At 36.3% G+C, this 18,824-nt stretch overlaps 10 non-coding genes across 10 annotated transcripts; all 10 read left to right on the forward strand.

Annotated features, from left to right (window-relative positions):
- The first annotated feature begins 4,842 nt into the window (after window positions 1–4,842).
- On the forward strand, window positions 4,843–4,961 carry LOC141307567 (5S ribosomal RNA). Its single transcript, XR_012346520.1, has one exon. It is a non-coding gene; the product is annotated as a 5S ribosomal RNA (ribosomal RNA).
- An 801-nt stretch (window positions 4,962–5,762) lies between these two features.
- On the forward strand, window positions 5,763–5,881 carry LOC141306479 (5S ribosomal RNA). Its single transcript, XR_012345437.1, has one exon. It is a non-coding gene; the product is annotated as a 5S ribosomal RNA (ribosomal RNA).
- An 84-nt stretch (window positions 5,882–5,965) lies between these two features.
- LOC141306715 (5S ribosomal RNA) lies at window positions 5,966–6,084 on the forward strand. The gene has a single exon (XR_012345673.1). It is a non-coding gene; the product is annotated as a 5S ribosomal RNA (ribosomal RNA).
- Window positions 6,085–6,885: 801 nt separating this feature from the next.
- On the forward strand, window positions 6,886–7,004 carry LOC141308062 (5S ribosomal RNA). Its single transcript, XR_012346985.1, has one exon. It is a non-coding gene; the product is annotated as a 5S ribosomal RNA (ribosomal RNA).
- An 802-nt stretch (window positions 7,005–7,806) lies between these two features.
- Window positions 7,807–7,925, forward strand: LOC141308063 (5S ribosomal RNA). The gene has a single exon (XR_012346986.1). It is a non-coding gene; the product is annotated as a 5S ribosomal RNA (ribosomal RNA).
- An 84-nt stretch (window positions 7,926–8,009) lies between these two features.
- LOC141306656 (5S ribosomal RNA) lies at window positions 8,010–8,128 on the forward strand. Its single transcript, XR_012345613.1, has one exon. It is a non-coding gene; the product is annotated as a 5S ribosomal RNA (ribosomal RNA).
- Window positions 8,129–8,929: 801 nt separating this feature from the next.
- Window positions 8,930–9,048, forward strand: LOC141306746 (5S ribosomal RNA). The gene has a single exon (XR_012345703.1). It is a non-coding gene; the product is annotated as a 5S ribosomal RNA (ribosomal RNA).
- A 7,874-nt stretch (window positions 9,049–16,922) lies between these two features.
- On the forward strand, window positions 16,923–17,041 carry LOC141307568 (5S ribosomal RNA). Its single transcript, XR_012346521.1, has one exon. It is a non-coding gene; the product is annotated as a 5S ribosomal RNA (ribosomal RNA).
- An 801-nt stretch (window positions 17,042–17,842) lies between these two features.
- On the forward strand, window positions 17,843–17,961 carry LOC141306480 (5S ribosomal RNA). The gene has a single exon (XR_012345438.1). It is a non-coding gene; the product is annotated as a 5S ribosomal RNA (ribosomal RNA).
- Window positions 17,962–18,045: 84 nt separating this feature from the next.
- On the forward strand, window positions 18,046–18,164 carry LOC141306716 (5S ribosomal RNA). Its single transcript, XR_012345674.1, has one exon. It is a non-coding gene; the product is annotated as a 5S ribosomal RNA (ribosomal RNA).
- The last annotated feature ends 660 nt before the right edge of the window (window positions 18,165–18,824 follow it).

Genomic DNA, 18,824 nt, shown 5'->3' on the forward strand with positions numbered 1-18,824 from the left:
ATGGGCGGGCTGGGAGAGGTGTGGCTTTTTTAATGAAGGACGATGTTTTTAAAGTGAGTAAAAGTGTGTATAAGGACAAGATGGGGAAATGTTTGGTAGTTGAGACAAAATATGAAGGAAGAGATTTGATTTTAGTAAATGTACATGCACCAGTGGAAGATAAGGAAAAGAAAGAGTTTTTTAATGTTTTAAGAAACATTGTAAAGAAGTATAAAGAAATAATTATGATGGGGGATTTTAACACAGTTTTTAGTAAACAGGATATGGCTGAAGGAATGGTTTTTAAAACAGATACAGGAAGAAAAGAATTAAAAGCATTAATGGATGAAAATAATATGATAGATGTGTGGAGAGAAAGAAATGAAAAGAAAAAAGAATTTTCGAGAAGACAAATAGTAGGGCAGTTTGTATGCCAAACTAGAATTGACTATGTTTTATGTACAAGAAATGTGGAGAATTTTATAGAAAATATTAAGTACAAAGAAACAAGTTTTAGCGATCATAAGATTTTATCTTTTAAGTTGGACTGGAGTCAAATGCAAAGAGGTCCGGGAGTATGGATTTTAAATACACAGATTTTAAAGAATGAAGATTATGTTTTAAAAGTGAAAGAAATTATAGAAAAAGAAAAGGAAAATGGAATGTATGAAGAGGATAAGAGAATATGGTGGGAGAGTGTAAAGTTTTTAATCAAAAAATTCTCAATCAGGTATTGTAGTGTTATTCAGAAATGCAAAAGATCCAAAGAAAGAGGAATAAAGGAAAGTTTGGAAATGGAACTGAATAAAGAATTTCAAGACATACAAAAGATAAAGGAAATGGAGGGGAAACTGAAAGAAATAGAAGAAAAGGAATATGAGGGGGCGAGGTTAAGAAGCAAAGCAAAATATGTGGTGGAGGGAGAAAAATGTACAAAGTTCTTTTTTGATCTGGAAAAAAAGAGAGGGAAAGCTGAAACGATAAAAGAAATAAGAGGGGAGAATGGGGAAATTGTAGAAGGGAATGAAAAGATTTTAAAAGAAATAAAGAATTTTTATGAGGATCTGTTTAGTGCAAGGGGGGTGGAAGAGGAGGAAAAAAAGGAACTGTTGAATCAGATAAAAGCAAAAGTAAGTGAGGAACATAAAAAAGAATGTGACCAAGAAATCAGGGAAGACGAGATTGAAAGAGCAATAAATCAACTGAATAAAAAGAAAAGTCCAGGAATAGATGGTTTGGGAACTGAATTTTATGTTTGTTTTAAAGAAGTTTTAACAAAGATTTTAAATGAGGTTTTTAAAGAAATTTTTGAAAAGGAAGAGATTAATGAAAGAACAAGGATGGGGTTAATGAAATTGATATATAAAAGGAAAGGAGAAAAAGTAGATCTAAAAAACTACAGACCAATCACGATGTTGAATACAGATCTTAAGATTTTAGCGAAGGTTTTAGCAAACAGATTAAAGGAAGTAATGCCAAGTATAATTAAAACAAACCAAGCATATGGAGTCAAAGGAAGAGATATAGCCGACATAACAATGAGTATAAGGGACACGATATGGTACATGAAAGAAAAAAATGAAGAAGGATATATAATTAGTTTGGATTTTGAAAAAGCTTTTGATAGGGTTGAGCACGGGTATTTATTTGAGGTTTTAAGGAGTTTTGGGTTCGGGGAAAATTTTATTAAATGGATTGAGATTTTATATAAGGGTGCACTAACAAAGATAAAATGCAATGGGTTTTTAACAGAGTGTTTTAAAATAACAAGGTCAATAAGACAGGGTTGTCCACTCTCAGCATTATTGTACTCACTTGTTTCTGAACCCTTGGGACTGGCTATAAAACAGAATGAAAGAATAATAGGGATAGAAATTGAGGGAAATAAGGCTGAGGGGAAAGTTTTTCAATATGCTGATGACACAACAATAATTGTAAAGGGAAAAGAGAGTGTTAAAGAAGTTATGAAGGTGGTAAAAGAATATTGTAGTGGGTCTGGAAGTAAAGTAAATGAGGAGAAAACGGTATATATGAGATTTGGTAAAGCTATGGTTTTAATGGATTGTTTTAATTTTAAGGAAGTGGAAGAAATGAGGATTTTAGGAGTTGTAATGGGAAAGAATGAGAGGAAAGTAAGAGATGAAATGTGGGAGCAACTAGTAACAGATATAGAGAGAAGATTAAATTTTTGGAAATTGAGAACTTTAAACTTGAAGGGGAAGGTTTTAATATTGAATGTTTTAATGGTTTCTAAACTTTGGTATGTTTTATATGTTTCTGAAATACCTTTATGGACAGAACGGAGGTTGAAGAAATGTTTTCTTGACTTTTTATGGGAGGGGAAACCAGCAAGGATTGCACATAATACGATTTTAGGGGCGATAGAGAAGGGGGGCTTAGGTTTAATGGATGTGGAACAGCGAAAAAATGCGTTGAGAGTAAAAATTGTTAAGAAATACCTGCAACAAGATAACAAAACTGAGTGGAAAAAAACAATGAAATACTTTTTAAACAAATGTGGGGATTTTAACATGGGGGACGGAATATTATGGATGAAAACAAAAATTTGGATGACGGAAGGATTACCCGAATTTTATAGAGAAATTTTTAGTGCCTGGGGGAATTTTTTAACGAAAATCGAGTACAATCCGCATGGAAGAGAAAACATTTTAAATCAACCTCTGTTCTTAAATAACAACATTTTAAAACAAGAGAAAGCAATATTTTTTAAAAAATGGATGGATGTGGGGATAACAAGAGTGAGAGATGTTTTGTATGAATTTAAAGAGGGTTTTTTACCGATACAATATATTGTGGATGCGATGGAGGAAGCAAAAGAAGAATACAGTAAACAAGAAATAACAAATAAATATGAAATTATTAAAAATGCAATACCCAAAGAGTGGATTAAAAGAATAGAGAGTATGGAAGGAGAGCAAACAGAGGGAAATATTTTTGTGAAACTGGGGGGAAAAATGTATGATTTTAAAGAATGTACTGTAAAAATGTTTTATTGTGTTTTTAGAGATGGTGTTTTTAAAGAGCCGATTGTAAATAAGTACTGGGTGGAAAAATTCAAGGATCTAAAAGAAGAATGTATATGGAGAAACATGAGGGGGAGGTGTGTTGAAACAAAGTTAGGATGTTTGGAATATTTTATAAGGCATAAAGCGGTTTTTACTGAGTCTGTTTTAAACAAGGTGGGAATGGAACAAAATCCAATGTGTAAAGTGTGTCATGAAAAAGAAGAGGGGATTTTACATTTGTTTTTATATTGTAAAGAATTGGAGGATTTTCTAAGGAAATGTAAATGTTTAATTAAAGATGTGAGCGAAGGTTGGGATGAAAGTGCAATGGAATGGAAAAGAGTAGTGATGTTTGGTTGGGAAAAGAAGGGTCAACACAAAAAGTTTATAAATCTGTGTATAATGTTAATGAAAAGCGCAATTTGGGAAAGAAGAATTGTGGCCAAAAAAGAAAAAATGGTGTTAGAGGTTTGGACTGTTTTTAAAAGGAAAATAGAAGTATATGTAGAACAATTATATGTGTATTTTAAAAGTGAAAATATGCTGAAAGCTTTTTATGATGTTTTTACACCAACAGTTTGTAATGTTTTAGAGAATTTCATGTGCAAATTGCCAGGAAGAGAAAGAGCTTTCTAAATCTTAAGTATAAAAGGCATGATTTTAAACAAAAAATACGAGATGAGTAGATTATATTTTATCTTATTTTTAATTTTTTTTTCTTCTTTTCTTTCGTCTTTGGGTGGACAACTATATTGTATTGTTGATGTTTTTATTGGTTGAAAATTCATCTTATTGTTAATGTGTTCCTTTTGCTTTGTTGATGATAATGTGATGTATTTTTTAATGTTTATTTATTTTGTCGTGAGACTTCTAATGTGAAGCACACATTGGAAAATTTGTATTATGAAATTTCTTTAATAAAAAAAAAAAAAAAAAAAAGAGCGCCCGATCTCGTCTGATCTCGGAAGCTAAGCAGCGTCGGGCCTGGTTAGTACTTGGATGGGAGACCGCCTGGGAATACCAGGTGCTGTAAGCTTTTGCCTTTTCTTCACTATTTATATAATATGCTGGCTTTTAGAAAGACGTGTTTTACCGCTCTATTTATTACAATCATTTAAATGTATTATAGAGTTTTAAGTGTTTTACATGTTTTTTAGGCCATTTTATTACTCTTAACATTTTAAGTGTATGTGTCTTTAATAAATGGATGGTTGGCCTGTCATGTGACTAGACACATGACAGGAAGCAGGAAGTACAACTGTATAAGAGAGCAGCATGACAAACAAAGGACAGTCACCAAACTGTTGGATTGAGGAGTTGCTAATTTTAGAGCTCACCTTTCCATTCACCACCTGCAAACTTTGGATTACACTTTCTGTGGATTGTATATACACTGGTGGACACTCACATTGGACTTATCAACACACTGGGGTTCTTGGACTGTTTTTAGGGTATGGACAAATGAACTGTATTCTTTTAACAGAGTTTACCTGTTTTTAGGGTATGGACAAATGAACTGTATTCTTTTAACAGAGTTTACCTAGTTTTATCGTGTTGTTTTAAAGTCTTTTATGTGAACCTTGTATATACACCAAATCTATTTAAACCAATTTTCTTTTATGTCTCATTCTTTTAACCACTAGTCATCTCTCACAGTTAAATCTGACCCCATTTTAGTCTTGTAACTCGGCTGATGAGGCCGATTGTTACACTTTTATGGGAGACCGCCTGGGAATACCAGGTGCTGTAAGCTTTTGCCTTTTCTTCACTATTTATATAATATGCTGGCTTTTACGGAGGCTGATCTTTAAATAGCCCACTTTTTGGAGCAGCCCTCCCTTATGGCCATACCGCGCTGAGAGCGCCCAATCTCGTCTGATCTCGGAAGCTAAGCAGCGTCGGGCCTGGTTAGTACTTGGATGGGAGACCGCCTGGGAATACCAGGTGCTGTAAGCTTTTGCCTTTTCTTCACTATTTATATAATATGCTGGCTTTTAGAAAGACGTGTTTTACCGCTCTATTTATTACAATCATTTAAATGTATTATAGAGTTTTAAGTGTTTTACATGTTTTTTAGGCCATTTTATTACTCTTAACATTTTAAGTGTATGTGTCTTTAATAAATGGATGGTTGGCCTGTCATGTGACTAGACACATGACAGGAAGCAGGAAGTACAACTGTATAAGAGAGCAGCATGACAAACAAAGGACAGTCACCAAACTGTTGGATTAAGGAGTTGCTCATTTTAGAGCTCACCTTTCCATTCACCACCTGCAAACTTTGGATTACACTTTCTGTGGATTGTATATACACTGGTGGACACTCACATTGGACTTATCAACACACTGGGGTTCTTGGACTGTTTTTAGGGTATGGACAAATGAACTGTATTCTTTTAACAGAGTTTACCTGTTTTTAGGGTATGGACAAATGAACTGTATTCTTTTAACAGAGTTTACCTAGTTTTATCGTGTTGTTTTAAAGTCTTTTATGTGAACCTTGTAAATACACCAAATCTATTTAAACCAATTTTCTTTTATGTCTCATTCTTTTAACCACTAGTCATCTCTCACAGTTAAATCTGACCCCATTTTAGTCTTGTAACTCGGCTGATAAGGCCGATTGTTACACTTTTATGGGAGACCGCCTGGGAATACCAGGTGCTGTAAGCTTTTGCCTTTTCTTCACTATTTATATAATATGCTGGCTTTTACGGAGGCTGATCTTTAAATAGCCCACTTTTTGGAGCAGCCCTCGCTTATGGCCATACCGCGCTGAGAGCGCCCGATCTCGTCTGATCTCGGAAGCTAAGCAGCGTCGGGCCTGGTTAGTACTTGGATGGGAGACTTCCTGGGAATACCAGGTGCTGTAAGCTTTTGCCTTTTCTTCACTATTTATATAATATGCTGGCTTTTACGGAGGCTGATCTTTAAATAGCCCACTTTTTGGAGCAGTCCTCCCTTATGGCCATACCGCGCTGAGAGCGCCCGATCTCGTCTGATCTCGGAAGCTAAGCAGCGTCGGGCCTGGTTAGTACTTGGATGGGAGACCGCCTGGGAATACCAGGTGCTGTAAGCTTTTGCCTTTTCTTCACTATTTATATAATATGCTGGCTTTTAGAAAGACGTGTTTTACCGCTCTATTTATTACAATCATTTACATGTATTATAGAGTTTTAAGTGTTTTACATGTTTTTTAGGCCATTTTATTACTCTTAACATTTTAAGTGTATGTGTCTTTAATAAATGGATGGTTGGCCTGTCATGTGACTAGACACATGACAGGAAGCAGGAAGTACAACTGTATAAGAGAGCAGCATGACAAACAAAGGACAGTCACCAAACTGTTGGATTAAGGAGTTGCTCATTTTAGAGCTCACCTTTCCATTCACCACCTGCAAACTTTGGATTACACTTTCTGTGGATTGTATATACACTGGTGGACACTCACATTGGACTTATCAACACACTGGGGTTCTTGGACTGTTTTTAGGGTATGGACAAATGAACTGTATTCTTTTAACAGAGTTTACCTGTTTTTAGGGTATGGACAAATGAACTGTATTCTTTTAACAGAGTTTACCTAGTTTTATCGTGTTGTTTTAAAGTCTTTTATGTGAACCTTGTAAATACACCAAATCTATTTAAACCAATTTTCTTTTATGTCTCATTCTTTTAACCACTAGTCATCTCTCACAGTTAAATCTGACCCCATTTTAGTCTTGTAACTCGGCTGATAAGGCCGATTGTTACACTTTTATGGGAGACCGCCTGGGAATACCAGGTGCTGTAAGCTTTTGCCTTTTCTTCACTATTTATATAATATGCTGGCTTTTACGGAGGCTGATCTTTAAATAGCCCACTTTTTGGAGCAGCCTTGGCTTATGGCCATACCGCGCTGAGAGCGCCCGATCTCGTCTGATCTCGGAAGCTAAGCAGCGTCGGGCCTGGTTAGTACTTGGATGGGAGACCGCCTGGGAATACCAGGTGCTGTAAGCTTTTGCCTTTTCTTCACTATTTATATAATATGCTGGCTTTTAGAAAGACGTGTTTTACCGCTCTATTTATTACAATCATTTAAATGTATTATAGAGTTTTAAGTGTTTTACATGTTTTTTAGGCCATTTTATTACTCTTAACATTTTAAGTGTATGTGTCTTTAATAAATGGATGGTTGGCCTGTCATGTGACTAGACACATGACAGGAAGCAGGAAGTACAACTGTATAAGAGAGCAGCATGACAAACAAAGGACAGTCACCAAACTGTTGGATTAAGGAGTTGCTCATTTTAGAGCTCACCTTTCCATTCACCACCTGCAAACTTTGGATTACACTTTCTGTGGATTGTATATACACTGGTGGACACTCACATTGGACTTATCAACACACTGGGGTTTTTTGGACTGTTTTTAGGGTATGGACAAATGAACTGTATTCTTTTAACAGAGTTTACCTGTTTTTAGGGTATGGACAAATGAACTGTATTCTTTTAACAGAGTTTACCTAGTTTTATCGTGTTGTTTTAAAGTCTTTTATGTGAACCTTGTAAATACACCAAATCTATTTAAACCAATTTTCTTTTATGTCTCATTCTTTTAACCACTAGTCATCTCTCACAGTTAAATCTGACCCCATTTTAGTCTTGTAACTCGGCTGATAAGGCCGATTGTTACACTTTTATGGGAGACCGCCTGGGAATACCAGGTGCTGTAAGCTTTTGCCTTTTCTTCACTATTTATATAATATGCTGGCTTTTACGGAGGCTGATCTTTAAATAGCCCACTTTTTGGAGCAGCCCTTGCTTATGGCCATACCGCGCTGAGAGCGCCCGATCTCGTCTGATCTCGGAAGCTAAGCAGCGTCGGGCCTGGTTAGTACTTGGATGGGAGACCGCCTGGGAATACCAGGTGCTGTAAGCTTTTGCCTTTTCTTCACTATTTATATAATATGCTGGCTTTTACGGAGGCTGATCTTTAAATAGCCCACTTTTTGGAGCAGTCCTTGCTTATGGCCATACCGCGCTGAGAGCGCCCGATCTCGTCTGATCTCGGAAGCTAAGCAGCGTCGGGTCTGGTTAGTACTTGGATGGGAGACCGCCTGGGAATACCAGGTGCTGTAAGCTTTTGCCTTTTCTTCACTATTTATATAATATGCTGGCTTTTAGAAAGACGTGTTTTACCGCTCTATTTATTACAATCATTTACATGTATTATAGAGTTTTAAGTGTTTTACATGTTTTTTAGGCCATTTTATTACTCTTAACATTTTAAGTGTATGTGTCTTTAATAAATGGATGGTTGGCCTGTCATGTGACTAGACACATGACAGGAAGCAGGAAGTACAACTGTATAAGAGAGCAGCATGACAAACAAAGGACAGTCACCAAACTGTTGGATTGAGGAGTTGCTAATTTTAGAGCTCACCTTTCCATTCACCACCTGCAAACTTTGGATTACACTTTCTGTGGATTGTATATACACTGGTGGACACTCACATTGGACTTATCAACACACTGGGGTTCTTGGACTGTTTTTAGGGTATGGACAAATGAACTGTATTCTTTTAACAGAGTTTACCTGTTTTTAGGGTATGGACAAATGAACTGTATTCTTTTAACAGAGTTTACCTAGTTTTATCGTGTTGTTTTAAAGTCTTTTATGTGAACCTTGTAAATACACCAAATCTATTTAAACCAATTTTCTTTTATGTCTCATTCTTTTAACCACTAGTCATCTCTCACAGTTAAATCTGACCCCATTTTAGTCTTGTAACTCGGCTGATAAGGCCGATTGTTACACTTTTATGGGAGACCGCCTGGGAATACCAGGTGCTGTAAGCTTTTGCCTTTTCTTCACTATTTATATAATATGTTGGCTTTTACGGAGGCTGATCTTTAAATAGCCCACTTTTTGGAGCAGCCCTCGCTTATGGCCATACCGCGCTGAGAGCGCCCGATCTTGTCTGATCTCGGAAGCTAAGCAGCGTCGGGCCTGGTTAGTACTTGGATGGGAGACCGCCTGGGAATACCAGGTGCTGTAAGCTTTTGCCTTTTCTTCACTATTTATATAATATGCTGGCTTTTACGGAGGCTGATCTTTAAATAGCCCACTTTTTGGAGCAGCCCTTGCTTATGGCCATACCGCCACCTGAGAGCGCTAGAGAGCAACAGGAAGTGGTTGGCAGCAGTTGGGAGAGGAAGGCTCTCCTCCATTTTGTGTTTGATTTTTTTTGTTTGTTTTGTGAGTGGTTTTACTTTAAGTTAGTTTTTTTGTGTTTTTTTCAGTTATAAAACCACCTAACAGCAGCATTTTTGCTGGCTGGAGGGTGGTTAAACCTTTTTTTTCTTAACTTATTTTTCTTTAAAAAAAACGGACGGATTAATGGATTACGAAACAGAACTGGCTGGAGAGAGACGGATGGCAAACGACACTGGACTGGCAGGAGGAACACGCACGGCAATGGACACTGGACTGGCTGGAGGAACATGCACGGCAAACGAGACTGGACTGGCAGGAGGAACACGCACGGCAAACGACATTGGACTGGATAAACGACCACGAGCTACAAATGGAAAAAAACAGGAAGTAAGAGAAAAGTTTGTTGAGCGACAATATTTAAAGGAAGCTACAGTGATTGTGAATGTGGAGAATGTGATTGGGGTGAGAGCGGAGGACATTATTAAAGCTGTAACGGAACAATGTGGACATGGCAAAATTTTAGCACTAAGACCAAGACAAGGGAAAGAATACGAACTGACAATGGAAAAAGAAGAAACGTGTGAAAAACTAATTGATGGACTAAGAATAAAAGGAGTGGACTGTGAAGTAAAAAATCTACAAAACAGGGATTATGTTGTTTCCTTCATGCACCTGCCTGTCTACCTGGATGACAAAGAAATTTTAGGAAAATTGGAGGGATGGGGAGTTGATCCCATTACCAAAATTAAAAGAAGACGCTACCCGGGCACCGACATTGAAGATGGAACAAGGTTCCTTAAGGTGAGGTTCCCCAAGCAAGTGGCATCGTTGCCATATCCTCCTGAGACCCAAAGAAAAAAAGTGCCTCTTTATTGTTGTTTTTTTGTGATTTCCTACATCCTTTGGGTTAAAAAAAAATTCTACAATTTAGAGTTTTTAGGTTTTGTTTTTATTTTTAATTTTACAGCATGTCCACTGTAGTGGACCACAGGACCATTTTAGTTCGAAACGACAGCCAAACTCAGACAACAAAACTGTACAGAATATGGCTGTAAAGGGATATTAATCCAACATTTATGTAACAAAAACAAAACAACTGAAATCAAGCATTTTCCATAACTTGCAATGAGTCTGTTACAGCACTGTGCAGGAATTTTGGCCCACTCATCTTGGCAGAATTGTTGTAATTCAGCCACATTGGAGGGTTTTCGAGCATGGACCGCCTTTTTTAAGGTCATGCTGTTGGCATCTCAATAGGATTCAGGTCAGGACTTTGACTAGGCCACTCCAAAGTCTTCATTTTGTTTTTCTTCAACCATTCAGAAGTGAATTTGCTGGTGTGCATTGTCCTTCTGCAGAACCACAGAGTGCGGTATCTTTCCTGTTCTTCCCTTTCTGTCTCTGTGTCTGTCTCAGTCTGCTCATCTGAGTCTCCTGCAATTTCTTCCTCTTCTTCAACATCTTCTTGTATGTTACATTCAAATTTATCCTCATCTGACAGCTCTAAGTCAGAGTCTCCCTCAACTATCTTATAAAAATCCTCTCTGCTTCAGTTCTGCCTCCTACAACATGCAGTCATTAATTACATTAAGATGGTCCTGATGTCCACTATAGTTGACATTTAAAAAAGGATGATATTTTGAAACATAAACAATTTAACAGCTTTGAAAGCTAAATGTATTGTTACTGACACTTTAATAAACAAATATATATGTGATAATAATAGTAAAAAACATGTAAAAAAGCTAAATTTTACATATCTCTGTCCTTCCCATAAAATGTGCTCATTTGCATGTCGGCCATTTTGGATTCAGTGTAAAAGTGGTTCCTAGCATGCCAGCCAATCAAATGACATATCACTAGAAAGCCCAGGATGTCCTCTGCACAGTACAACAGGACTTGACAGAGTAGCTCAAAAAATTCAAAGAAAATTCATGAAAACACAAGGTCCACTACAGAGGACATAAGTCAATGGGCGGGGTCTCAGGAGGATATAGCACACGGCTAGAAACAGCCGAAGGGCCGCAGTACTTCCGGGTGATGCACAGCCATCAGGTGAAGACCTGTAGGCTGTGCATGAGCCCGGATCACCTGCTAATAGAATGCCCAAATTTTGTGTGCTACAAATGTGAGGAGAGGGGACATTTTGCACGAGATTGCAATGCTGTCAGGTGCCCGGGGTGTCAGGAAGTTTTAAATAAATGTGAATGTTGGATGGAGGGAGAGGAAGGAGGAAGGGAAGAACAGGTGGGCAGACAGGTGCATGAAGGAAACAACGAGGAGGAAGGACTACAACAAAAAGAAACGGAAGGAGGACCGAGCTGCAGAGAGGAAGGAGAAAGAAGAGAAGACAACATTAATAATAACGAACAAACAGTGGAGCAGGACACTCAATGGACAGAGATGGAGATGTCGGACAGTTTTAATACTTTTCTGGGTGATGTGGAGAGAGATGGGCAAGGAAGGTTGGATCAAGTTAAAGAAACGGACAATGAAGAGGGAATAAAGATGGACAAAATGGACAAAGACAGAGGAGGGAAAGGACAAATAAGAAGGAGAGCACTGAAGGTAAAACCAAATTTGGAAAGTGCAAGAAAAAAGATTATGACAGAGACTAACAGATTTGATGTGCTAAGGGTCCTGGAGGGAGAAAATGATGAATAATGATTTTTATGTATTTTTTTTATTTACTTTTAATGGTTTTAAGTTGTGTTGCTTTTAATGCAAGGGGTCTGATGGACATGAGGAAGTTTGAAAAAGTAAAAGAAAAATGTAAAAGGGAAGACATTGTTGCATTACAAGAAACAAACTGGAGAGAAAATGTGATGAATGATTATAAAAAGAGATGGGATGGAGGTATTTTATATAATAATGGAGATGGGCGGGCTGGGAGAGGTGTGGCTTTTTTAATGAAGGACGATGTTTTTAAAGTGAGTAAAAGTGTGTATAAGGACAAGATGGGGAAATGTTTGGTAGTTGAGACAAAATATGAAGGAAGAGATTTGATTTTAGTAAATGTACATGCACCAGTGGAAGATAAGGAAAAGAAAGAGTTTTTTAATGTTTTAAGAAACATTGTAAAGAAGTATAAAGAAATAATTATGATGGGGGATTTTAACACAGTTTTTAGTAAACAGGATATGGCTGAAGGAATGGTTTTTAAAACAGATACAGGAAGAAAAGAATTAAAAGCATTAATGGATGAAAATAATATGATAGATGTGTGGAGAGAAAGAAATGAAAAGAAAAAAGAATTTTCGAGAAGACAAATAGTAGGGCAGTTTGTATGCCAAACTAGAATTGACTATGTTTTATGTACAAGAAATGTGGAGAATTTTATAGAAAATATTAAGTACAAAGAAACAAGTTTTAGCGATCATAAGATTTTATCTTTTAAGTTGGACTGGAGTCAAATGCAAAGAGGTCCGGGAGTATGGATTTTAAATACACAGATTTTAAAGAATGAAGATTATGTTTTAAAAGTGAAAGAAATTATAGAAAAAGAAAAGGAAAATGGAATGTATGAAGAGGATAAGAGAATATGGTGGGAGAGTGTAAAGTTTTTAATCAAAAAATTCTCAATCAGGTATTGTAGTGTTATTCAGAAATGCAAAAGATCCAAAGAAAGAGGAATAAAGGAAAGTTTGGAAATGGAACTGAATAAAGAATTTCAAGACATACAAAAGATAAAGGAAATGGAGGGGAAACTGAAAGAAATAGAAGAAAAGGAATATGAGGGGGCGAGGTTAAGAAGCAAAGCAAAATATGTGGTGGAGGGAGAAAAATGTACAAAGTTCTTTTTTGATCTGGAAAAAAAGAGAGGGAAAGCTGAAACGATAAAAGAAATAAGAGGGGAGAATGGGGAAATTGTAGAAGGGAATGAAAAGATTTTAAAAGAAATAAAGAATTTTTATGAGGATCTGTTTAGTGCAAGGGGGGTGGAAGAGGAGGAAAAAAAGGAACTGTTGAATCAGATAAAAGCAAAAGTAAGTGAGGAACATAAAAAAGAATGTGACCAAGAAATCAGGGAAGACGAGATTGAAAGAGCAATAAATCAACTGAATAAAAAGAAAAGTCCAGGAATAGATGGTTTGGGAACTGAATTTTATGTTTGTTTTAAAGAAGTTTTAACAAAGATTTTAAATGAGGTTTTTAAAGAAATTTTTGAAAAGGAAGAGATTAATGAAAGAACAAGGATGGGGTTAATGAAATTGATATATAAAAGGAAAGGAGAAAAAGTAGATCTAAAAAACTACAGACCAATCACGATGTTGAATACAGATCTTAAGATTTTAGCGAAGGTTTTAGCAAACAGATTAAAGGAAGTAATGCCAAGTATAATTAAAACAAACCAAGCATATGGAGTCAAAGGAAGAGATATAGCCGACATAACAATGAGTATAAGGGACACGATATGGTACATGAAAGAAAAAAATGAAGAAGGATATATAATTAGTTTGGATTTTGAAAAAGCTTTTGATAGGGTTGAGCACGGGTATTTATTTGAGGTTTTAAGGAGTTTTGGGTTCGGGGAAAATTTTATTAAATGGATTGAGATTTTATATAAGGGTGCACTAACAAAGATAAAATGCAATGGGTTTTTAACAGAGTGTTTTAAAATAACAAGGTCAATAAGACAGGGTTGTCCACTCTCAGCATTATTGTACTCACTTGTTTCTGAACCCTTGGGACTGGCTATAAAACAGAATGAAAGAATAATAGGGATAGAAATTGAGGGAAATAAGGCTGAGGGGAAAGTTTTTCAATATGCTGATGACACAACAATAATTGTAAAGGGAAAAGAGAGTGTTAAAGAAGTTATGAAGGTGGTAAAAGAATATTGTAGTGGGTCTGGAAGTAAAGTAAATGAGGAGAAAACGGTATATATGAGATTTGGTAAAGCTATGGTTTTAATGGATTGTTTTAATTTTAAGGAAGTGGAAGAAATGAGGATTTTAGGAGTTGTAATGGGAAAGAATGAGAGGAAAGTAAGAGATGAAATGTGGGAGCAACTAGTAACAGATATAGAGAGAAGATTAAATTTTTGGAAATTGAGAACTTTAAACTTGAAGGGGAAGGTTTTAATATTGAATGTTTTAATGGTTTCTAAACTTTGGTATGTTTTATATGTTTCTGAAATACCTTTATGGACAGAACGGAGGTTGAAGAAATGTTTTCTTGACTTTTTATGGGAGGGGAAACCAGCAAGGATTGCACATAATACGATTTTAGGGGCGATAGAGAAGGGGGGCTTAGGTTTAATGGATGTGGAACAGCGAAAAAATGCGTTGAGAGTAAAAATTGTTAAGAAATACCTGCAACAAGATAACAAAACTGAGTGGAAAAAAACAATGAAATACTTTTTAAACAAATGTGGGGATTTTAACATGGGGGACGGAATATTATGGATGAAAACAAAAATTTGGATGACGGAAGGATTACCCGAATTTTATAGAGAAATTTTTAGTGCCTGGGGGAATTTTTTAACGAAAATCGAGTACAATCCGCATGGAAGAGAAAACATTTTAAATCAACCTCTGTTCTTAAATAACAACATTTTAAAACAAGAGAAAGCAATATTTTTTAAAAAATGGATGGATGTGGGGATAACAAGAGTGAGAGATGTTTTGTATGAATTTAAAGAGGGTTTTTTACCGATACAATATATTGTGGATGCGATGGAGGAAGCAAAAGAAGAATACAGTAAACAAGAAATAACAAATAAATATGAAATTATTAAAAATGCAATACCCAAAGAGTGGATTAAAAGAATAGAGAGTATGGAAGGAGAGCAAACAGAGGGAAATATTTTTGTGAAACTGGGGGGAAAAATGTATGATTTTAAAGAATGTACTGTAAAAATGTTTTATTGTGTTTTTAGAGATGGTGTTTTTAAAGAGCCGATTGTAAATAAGTACTGGGTGGAAAAATTCAAGGATCTAAAAGAAGAATGTATATGGAGAAACATGAGGGGGAGGTGTGTTGAAACAAAGTTAGGATGTTTGGAATATTTTATAAGGCATAAAGCGGTTTTTACTGAGTCTGTTTTAAACAAGGTGGGAATGGAACAAAATCCAATGTGTAAAGTGTGTCATGAAAAAGAAGAGGGGATTTTACATTTGTTTTTATATTGTAAAGAATTGGAGGATTTTCTAAGGAAATGTAAATGTTTAATTAAAGATGTGAGCGAAGGTTGGGATGAAAGTGCAATGGAATGGAAAAGAGTAGTGATGTTTGGTTGGGAAAAGAAGGGTCAACACAAAAAGTTTATAAATCTGTGTATAATGTTAATGAAAAGCGCAATTTGGGAAAGAAGAATTGTGGCCAAAAAAGAAAAAATGGTGTTAGAGGTTTGGACTGTTTTTAAAAGGAAAATAGAAGTATATGTAGAACAATTATATGTGTATTTTAAAAGTGAAAATATGCTGAAAGCTTTTTATGATGTTTTTACACCAACAGTTTGTAATGTTTTAGAGAATTTCATGTGCAAATTGCCAGGAAGAGAAAGAGCTTTCTAAATCTTAAGTATAAAAGGCATGATTTTAAACAAAAAATACGAGATGAGTAGATTATATTTTATCTTATTTTTAATTTTTTTTTCTTCTTTTCTTTCGTCTTTGGGTGGACAACTATATTGTATTGTTGATGTTTTTATTGGTTGAAAATTCATCTTATTGTTAATGTGTTCCTTTTGCTTTGTTGATGATAATGTGATGTATTTTTTAATGTTTATTTATTTTGTCGTGAGACTTCTAATGTGAAGCACACATTGGAAAATTTGTATTATGAAATTTCTTTAATAAAAAAAAAAAAAAAAAAAAGAGCGCCCGATCTCGTCTGATCTCGGAAGCTAAGCAGCGTCGGGCCTGGTTAGTACTTGGATGGGAGACCGCCTGGGAATACCAGGTGCTGTAAGCTTTTGCCTTTTCTTCACTATTTATATAATATGCTGGCTTTTAGAAAGACGTGTTTTACCGCTCTATTTATTACAATCATTTAAATGTATTATAGAGTTTTAAGTGTTTTACATGTTTTTTAGGCCATTTTATTACTCTTAACATTTTAAGTGTATGTGTCTTTAATAAATGGATGGTTGGCCTGTCATGTGACTAGACACATGACAGGAAGCAGGAAGTACAACTGTATAAGAGAGCAGCATGACAAACAAAGGACAGTCACCAAACTGTTGGATTGAGGAGTTGCTAATTTTAGAGCTCACCTTTCCATTCACCACCTGCAAACTTTGGATTACACTTTCTGTGGATTGTATATACACTGGTGGACACTCACATTGGACTTATCAACACACTGGGGTTCTTGGACTGTTTTTAGGGTATGGACAAATGAACTGTATTCTTTTAACAGAGTTTACCTGTTTTTAGGGTATGGACAAATGAACTGTATTCTTTTAACAGAGTTTACCTAGTTTTATCGTGTTGTTTTAAAGTCTTTTATGTGAACCTTGTATATACACCAAATCTATTTAAACCAATTTTCTTTTATGTCTCATTCTTTTAACCACTAGTCATCTCTCACAGTTAAATCTGACCCCATTTTAGTCTTGTAACTCGGCTGATGAGGCCGATTGTTACACTTTTATGGGAGACCGCCTGGGAATACCAGGTGCTGTAAGCTTTTGCCTTTTCTTCACTATTTATATAATATGCTGGCTTTTACGGAGGCTGATCTTTAAATAGCCCACTTTTTGGAGCAGCCCTCCCTTATGGCCATACCGCGCTGAGAGCGCCCAATCTCGTCTGATCTCGGAAGCTAAGCAGCGTCGGGCCTGGTTAGTACTTGGATGGGAGACCGCCTGGGAATACCAGGTGCTGTAAGCTTTTGCCTTTTCTTCACTATTTATATAATATGCTGGCTTTTAGAAAGACGTGTTTTACCGCTCTATTTATTACAATCATTTAAATGTATTATAGAGTTTTAAGTGTTTTACATGTTTTTTAGGCCATTTTATTACTCTTAACATTTTAAGTGTATGTGTCTTTAATAAATGGATGGTTGGCCTGTCATGTGACTAGACACATGACAGGAAGCAGGAAGTACAACTGTATAAGAGAGCAGCATGACAAACAAAGGACAGTCACCAAACTGTTGGATTAAGGAGTTGCTCATTTTAGAGCTCACCTTTCCATTCACCACCTGCAAACTTTGGATTACACTTTCTGTGGATTGTATATACACTGGTGGACACTCACATTGGACTTATCAACACACTGGGGTTCTTGGACTGTTTTTAGGGTATGGACAAATGAACTGTATTCTTTTAACAGAGTTTACCTGTTTTTAGGGTATGGACAAATGAACTGTATTCTTTTAACAGAGTTTACCTAGTTTTATCGTGTTGTTTTAAAGTCTTTTATGTGAACCTTGTAAATACACCAAATCTATTTAAACCAATTTTCTTTTATGTCTCATTCTTTTAACCACTAGTCATCTCTCACAGTTAAATCTGACCCCATTTTAGTCTTGTAACTCGGCTGATAAGGCCGATTGTTACACTTTTATGGGAGACCGCCTGGGAATACCAGGTGCTGTAAGCTTTTGCCTTTTCTTCACTATTTATATAATATGCTGGCTTTTACGGAGGCTGATCTTTAAATAGCCCACTTTTTGGAGCAGCCCTCGCTTATGGCCATACCGCGCTGAGAGCGCCCGATCTCGTCTGATCTCGGAAGCTAAGCAGCGTCGGGCCTGGTTAGTACTTGGATGGGAGACTTCCTGGGAATACCAGGTGCTGTAAGCTTTTGCCTTTTCTTCACTATTTATATAATATGCTGGCTTTTACGGAGGCTGATCTTTAAATAGCCCACTTTTTGGAGCAGTCCTCCCTTATGGCCATACCGCGCTGAGAGCGCCCGATCTCGTCTGATCTCGGAAGCTAAGCAGCGTCGGGCCTGGTTAGTACTTGGATGGGAGACCGCCTGGGAATACCAGGTGCTGTAAGCTTTTGCCTTTTCTTCACTATTTATATAATATGCTGGCTTTTAGAAAGACGTGTTTTACCGCTCTATTTATTACAATCATTTACATGTATTATAGAGTTTTAAGTGTTTTACATGTTTTTTAGGCCATTTTATTACTCTTAACATTTTAAGTGTATGTGTCTTTAATAAATGGATGGTTGGCCTGTCATGTGACTAGACACATGACAGGAAGCAGGAAGTACAACTGTATAAGAGAGCAGCATGACAAACAAAGGACAGTCACCAAACTGTTGGATTAAGGAGTTGCTCATTTTAGAGCTCACCTTTCCATTCACCACCTGCAAACTTTGGATTACACTTTCTGTGGATTGTATATACACTGGTGGACACTCACATTGGACTTATCAACACACTGGGGTTCTTGGACTGTTTTTAGGGTATGGACAAATGAACTGTATTCTTTTAACAGAGTTTACCTGTTTTTAGGGTATGGACAAATGAACTGTATTCTTTTAACAGAGTTTACCTAGTTTTATCGTGTTGTTTTAAAGTCTTTTATGTGAACCTTGTAAATACACCAAATCTATTTAAACCAATTTTCTTTTATGTCTCATTCTTTTAACCACTAGTCATCTCTCACAGTTAAATCTGACCCCATTTTAGTCTTGTAACTCGGCTGATA

Source organism: Garra rufa, unplaced genomic scaffold, assembly GCF_049309525.1.
Source record: "Garra rufa unplaced genomic scaffold, GarRuf1.0 hap1_unplaced_002, whole genome shotgun sequence".
In the NCBI taxonomy this organism is placed as follows: Eukaryota; Metazoa; Chordata; class Actinopteri; order Cypriniformes; family Cyprinidae; genus Garra; species Garra rufa.